Source organism: Lissotriton vulgaris, chromosome 1_1, assembly GCF_964263255.1.
Source record: "Lissotriton vulgaris chromosome 1_1, aLisVul1.2, whole genome shotgun sequence".
Lineage (NCBI taxonomy): Eukaryota > Metazoa > Chordata > Amphibia > Caudata > Salamandridae > Lissotriton > Lissotriton vulgaris.
The window spans coordinates 2123469849-2123476450 of NC_141685.1; positions in this window are offsets into that span (position 1 = coordinate 2123469849).

Consider the following 6602-nt stretch of genomic DNA (forward strand, 5'->3'; position numbering starts at 1 on the left):
CAAAGGGGCCGATTCCGGGACGGTGGTTCCCGGTGTTAGTACTGCTAGCAATGCGTGCCTAATCTGAATGTAGCGGTACGTCTCAGTGGTGTTTAGCTCATATTGTTCTCTCAGGGTGTCAAATGGGACCACCCCCTCCCGTGTCCATAGATCCCCCACCGTGGAGATCCCTATAGTGTCCCACTGATCAAATCCTTTACTACGTCTCAGGTTGCCCAGTGCCCTAGAGTCCCACAAGGGTGTAAGCTGCGTAATCACCCCTCCCCATTTCAGACGAGATTGGGCTTTGTGCCATAAAGTTACAGTGTGCTTAGTCGGGCCTATCAGTTTCGCTGTCAGGCCCTTGTTGTAGAGTGGGGCAAGTAGTGTATTCGTGCCAAGCTGACGTCTGTCCGCTAAGTATGCCGGGTCCTCCTGCGGCGCATGCATCCATTGGTTAATCACCTTGCGGTGTGCTGCCCAGTAGTATAGTTCCAGATTCGGGAGTGCGATCCCCCCACTGTACCAGTCCCTAACCAGTTTCACCTGTGCTACCCTCGCCGGTTTATCTCCCCATAGTAGGCCCGACAATTGCCCCGCTATCTGTTTGAAAAAGGAAGGTGGGACCAATGCTGGCGTATTTTCCAAAACATATAGGAACCTGGGTAGCGCCATCATTTTGAAAAGTGCGGCTCTGCCCAGTAACGTCAGCGGGAGTGTCCTCCAATGGCGCACGTCCGCCTTTAGTCTATCCAGCAGGGGCCTGAGGTTGAGATCCTGAAAGGTCACCTGATCTCGGGTGATCCGAATCCCTAGATATCGAAAGGAGAGGGTTTCCACCACCAAGGGGCAGCCCGCCTCCAAACACGGTGGGGTCCCGTGCAGCATGTAGATCACCGATTTCATCCAGTTAATCTTGTACCCTGAGGCTGTTCCCTGTCGTTCACATAATGCTAGTAACACTGGAATTCCCTCTGCCGGGTTCTCTAGGTAGATTAACATATCATCCGCGTATAAGGACACTCTGTCCTCCCATCCTTCACCCCAGGTGATGCCACGCAGCAGCGGTGTGGTCCTAATAATTGTAGCCAACGGCTCAAGTACCAGAGCAAATAGTAGCGGGGAGAGCGGGCAGCCTTGTCTCGTGCCCCTCGTCAATGTAATGATTCTCGAGAGATGGCCATTAGCCGTCACTCGCGCCGTGGGAGCACTATATAGGAGCCTGATCCATGCTATGAATTTTGGGCCGAAGCCCATATGTTGTAGGACTGCAAAAAGGTACCTCCATTCCACCAAGTCGAACGCCATCTTGGCGTCCAACGAGAGGATTGCTGCATCAGTTTTCAACAACGGGCCCTTGCCATAACACCGTGCAGGCGCCTAAGATTCAGCGCCGTGCTTCTGTGCGGCATAAATCCCGATTGGTCCGGATGGATAAGGTGACTAAGGTGAGGCAACAGCCTGTTGGCTAATAATTTGGCCAGGATTTTGCTTTCAGCATTGAGGAGGGAGATCGGTCTATAAGAACCGCAATCCTTGGGGGGCTTGCCCGGTTTCGGGATTGCCACAATAGTGGCCATGCACTGATCTGGCGGCAGGTGTCCTCGTTCCAAGCTATCTATATACATGTTTAGTAGTGGGGTCGAAAGCGATTCCGACATGGTTTTATACCACTCAATCGGGATTCCGTTGGGTCCCACGGCTTTCCCTGGACGTAGTGCCGCGATAGCTGCCTGTACCTCCTCAGCCGTCAGGTCTGCATCTAGGTCCTCGGCATTATCTGGCAGCAGGGTTCGGGTGGGCACCCCCACAAGTGCCACCTCCGCCATCTCCCGTGTAACCTCTATCTCAGAGGTATACACCGTCTGGAAATGATCAGCTAGGATGTCCACTATCTGGGCAGGGCGGGTGTGCAGCGCCCCTCCCCCATCCTTCAACTGCAAGATATTCCTCTGCCCCTCCCTTTTTTTTTCTAGCCAGGCTAGGAGCTTACTTGCCTTATCTCCCACCTCGTATATCCTATTCGTAGTGGCTGCTATGTTTTCAGTCACTCGTGGAGCGTGTCCCCGGTCGGGTCAGCCATATGAAGCTCGTTTGCCTCAGCAAGTCTGCCCTCTAGGTCCAGCAGTTCCACTTTCTGGGTGTGTTTGTAATTCGTTATAGTGGAGATTGCTTGACCTCGGAGTACCGTTTTATAGGCCTCCCAGAGAGTCGACGGGGAGGAAACCGAGCCGGTGTTTTCTGCGAGGTAACATCTTGTCGTTTTTTTAAGAGCTTTGGTCACCTGTGGGACCCTGAGGTATCCTGGGAATATCGGGTATATGCGCTTTTGGGACCGTACTGGGATTGAGAGGGTCAGCGTCAACGGGGAATGGTCCGAGACGCCTCTTGGTTTGATCTGTATGTCGTCGACAGTAAGTAGACCCTGCCCCGGGGTAAGAAAAAGGTCGATCCGCGACAGACTGTCGTGGACCGCTGAGTGATAAGTGTAGTGACGGTCTGTTGGGTGCATGTGCCTCCAAAGGTCTATCAGGCCCTGCGCTTCCAGGAAATCATGCAGCCGGGAGGGCCCTGGCGTTTGTGTCCGAGTTGGGAACCTATCTAGCGTGTTGTGTGCCACTGCGTTAAAATCCCCCCCTATTATGAGGTCACCCTCTGGGAGTTCCAACAGAAATTTACCCAATTCTGGGAGAGCGATCGTGTGCAGTGCCGGTGGAATGTATACCGAGACCACATTCAGCCGCCTCCCCTCCCACTGTCCAAGTGCCGCTGCGAAGCGCCCCAGTGTGTCTACCTTCGTGGATTGGAGTATGAATTTGGAGGATCGATGCATTAGTATTCCTGTCCCCCGGGACCCCTTCGTGAACTCCGAGTGGGCAATCATCCGGTAGCCTTTCCTATCTAAGGCATGCGTGGCTGAGCCTGTGAGGTGCGATTCTTGCAGTAGGACCAGAGCCGGGCCGATCCTCCTTATACTGTGTAACACCAGCCCTCGCTTGACCTTGTCTCCTAGGCCTCTAACGTTCCATGACATAAGCTGTAGTGGCTCCACCGGTCCTGTCCCAGGATCCCCCCTCCCTATGTCATACCGTGTAGTGTGTGTCATTGTATCCGTGGTAGTGAAAATCCATGTATCGTGTGGAGTGAGGTGCAGATCCCTGGCCTGCACGTGCCCTGTGCAATGTGTGTGTCCCGTGGTACCATTCTACACCTGTAAAACAAGTCAAAAAAACCGAAACCCCCCCCAACCCCAACTTCCCCCCTCCCTGCCCCCCTGCTTGACGGACCCAGAACTGCCCGCCCCCCCAACTTAGCAGAGTGCCTAACCCGAACCCCAAACACAGTGCTTGCTCGTCGGGGTGAGGGACTCTCCGGAGTCGGCGGCCTCCTTCCATGTCCGCGGAGGACCTCCGCCCGGTGTCCTTGACGACCAGTCCAAGCAGCAGTGCATTTGGTCTACACCATTAGGTCCGGGATTTCATTGTTCATCGTTATTCTCAGTGTCATGTGCCTCACTCCGTGGGGAGTGCGGATCCAGGTCCCCTCCTGATGCTTGGGAGCCCGGACGAGATCCACCTGTACGGTATTTATTTGGGCGTGTGGAGCGGCGAGGTAGGCCCGTTTGTCTCCATCCTTCCAGCCAGTCATGTGCAGCCTCCGAAGTGTCGAAGAACCAAGTTTTGTTGTCTGCCACCACTCTCAACTTGGCTGGAAACAACATGGCATAAGGAAGTTCTCTTGCCCTCAGTTCCTTTTTTACTTCAAAGAATGTCCTCCGTCTACGTGCGACCTCCGCCGTGTAGTCCGGAAAGAACGCCAGAGTTGAGTTTTGGATCTTAACTGGAGGGGAGTTTCTGGCCGCTTGCAGGATCGCGTCTCTGTCCCTGAAATTGAAGAGACGGGCAATGATCGGCCGAGGTGCTGCGCCTTGTTTCGGTCTACCCCCTGGGATCCGGTGTGCCCTTTCCACAGAGAAGAAGGCGGATAGGCCCTTAGGTTTGAGTTCTTGTTCAATCAGGTTTTCCACGTAGAGGTCCATTGCTCTCGTGTCCTCTGATTCCGGAACCCCTATAATGCGGATGTTGTTCCGCCTTGAGCGCCCTTCCTGCTCATCCAGCTTTGCACGTAGGTCTTTGTTTTCGTTCGAGATTCGCTCCACATTGATCTGGAGTTCCGAGACGTCCTCCACCAAAGATTTGGTCACTACCTCCATTGATGAAACTTTTTCGGACATCTTGTGGAAGTCAGCTCTTATCAGGGTTATTTCCGTTGAGATCGACCCCACCGTAACCTGAACTTGCGTCAGGGCTCGCATAACGTCGTCAAGGGTTGCTTTTTTGTCCCCCTTCTGGTCGGTCGGCTTGCTCGCCTGTGCTTTGGCATCTGGTGGGGAGGCGGCCGGTTTTTCAAACGCATATCTCTCAAGACGCGACTGTGCATTGCCTCCCTTTGGACCTTTGCCCGCCATGTCCTTCGTAGTTGCCCCAAGGCGGTCGCTGAGAGCGGAGCAGTCAGGAGGATATATTTCCTCAGATGGAGTCCCGGTGTGTGCCCACCGTCGAGACTGCGGCCTTGAGGTGCGGCCAGCCAAAGGAGCTACTTTCAATGACCCTGTTCCCAGGTCCCTCGGTGAGGTTAGCGGATGGGGTTGCTCTACCACGTGGTCCGCCGGACCTGCAGTTCTGTGTCCCTGAGGGGGCGTACTCCGTTCTTGGACTGGGCGGCGTGCGCGTCCAGCTGACCCTCTCCTTGGCCCCCCTTGGTCCTCTACAGTGCCTGATGCCCCTCCACCTCAAGCCGTGATGCGTCCGCCACCTTCAGGGGCGCTCTCAACAGTCTGCGTGCCCGAGAGGTCCGACAATAGACCAGGAGCCTCTTCCGAGTTTTCTGCGGTCCCGCCGCTCCCCGTCTCAGCTGGATGTTTGAGGGTGTGTTCACCCAGGATGGTCAGCGCAGACCGGCAGGGTGAGGTGCCGCCGTAGCGGTGCGGCCGTTTCCCCAGTTCCGGATGGCCGTCCCCGTACCCCCTCTCGGGACCCTGGTGTCCCCCGTGTCAGGACCTCCGCTGGGTGACGGTCGTTTGCCACGTCGGGTCGGCCAACCCGACCCCCCCGGCGGGGTTGATGCCTGGATCCTCCGACGATCGGGAGGCAAGACGGCCGCCCCGGTTTCCGACGGGACGGGTCCGGCCGCCCCCGGACCGATGTCTATTGCGCCTGTTCACTCACCGGGCTTCAGTCTATGTGTGGCTCTCTCCCATTTGTAGGCCGCTGTCGTGTCGCCGGTCACTCCGAGCTGCTCACTGCTCGTGTCCCTGGTGTTCCGCTGTGGGCGACCACTTCCGGCCCCTCCACGCCGACTCCGCTGCACTTCCTGTCGGCCCCGACTCGCCAGGCGGTCCCCCGGCTCCTGCGTCCTCCCAAGGCCAGAGCGGGCGAGTCGGATATCTTGGCTTCCCGCAGTCGGATTTTCCGTCTGTTTGCTGTCGGGTGTGCCGCCCGGTCCCGGACTTCAGTCCCTGCCCGCAAAGTGAAATTTTGCACCGGATCAGTGCTCGGATATATCTGGAGGCCGCTTCAACCGCGGAGCTCGCCCTCTAAGCTGCCACCATCTTAGGCTGCTAGCCACGCCCCCCCACGTTTCCATTTTTAAGAAAAAGTTGCCCCCGCAATTATCAGGAAGGTTTCGATCTTCTGCGATCCCTGTCCTCTGAAAATATTTGCGCTACAGTATTACATTTTAATAGAATTGCATTTTTAATAAGGAAACTGTAGGAAATGTAAATAAAATGACTGTTTGCCTTTTTTAATAATGTCAACCTTGATTGTTTTAAAATAGGGAAACTCTCTATGTAGTATTTGAGTCATATGATGTATTGATCAAATTTAATATGCACATTTTATTAATTTCTTTTTGTATGTTTGTTATACTTTTATGGTCAATTCTTTGAACGGAATAAAGTTATTCTTGACTTGACTTGACTTCCTTTAGCAATGGGCACACTAAAAAATGAATTTTTTAAAACAAACACAATAAAATATTTGGCTGAAGACGGAATCATGGCAAAAATAGAATTTTTGTCAGGAACAACAGGATATTGGGGTACTACAATTTAATTTATAGCTCGAAGATCAATCACTAATCTATATTTATGAGGGGTTCCCTCTGTAGTTTTTTTAGGAACAGGAAGTATAGGACTATTACATGGGCTGCCTTCTGTTTCTTTTATCATCCCCTTATGTATTAAATCAGAGATACCCTCTTTGAGACCTTCCTCTCCCTCCTGGGACATTTTTTCTTGAGGAATGCGGGGTAAGGGAACACCTTTTTTAGCAGTGATTATTATGGGATCTATGTCCATTTTACCAACATCATTATCTCCTGATGCCCTGACAGTTTTGTCAATTGCCTGTAATTCAGGTGGTAGGTGAGTAAAATCTATCATTGTAAAACATTTGCTAAAATTATCAGAAGCTATTGATATAAAGACACCATCAGGCGAACAATAAATGTTAGCATTCAGTCTTTTTAATAGGCTTGGACCTAATTTGTACTCAGCACAATTTTTAGTAAGCACAAATCGGACAGAGGTGGTAAAGGGACCTATAGTAACATCTAGGGGT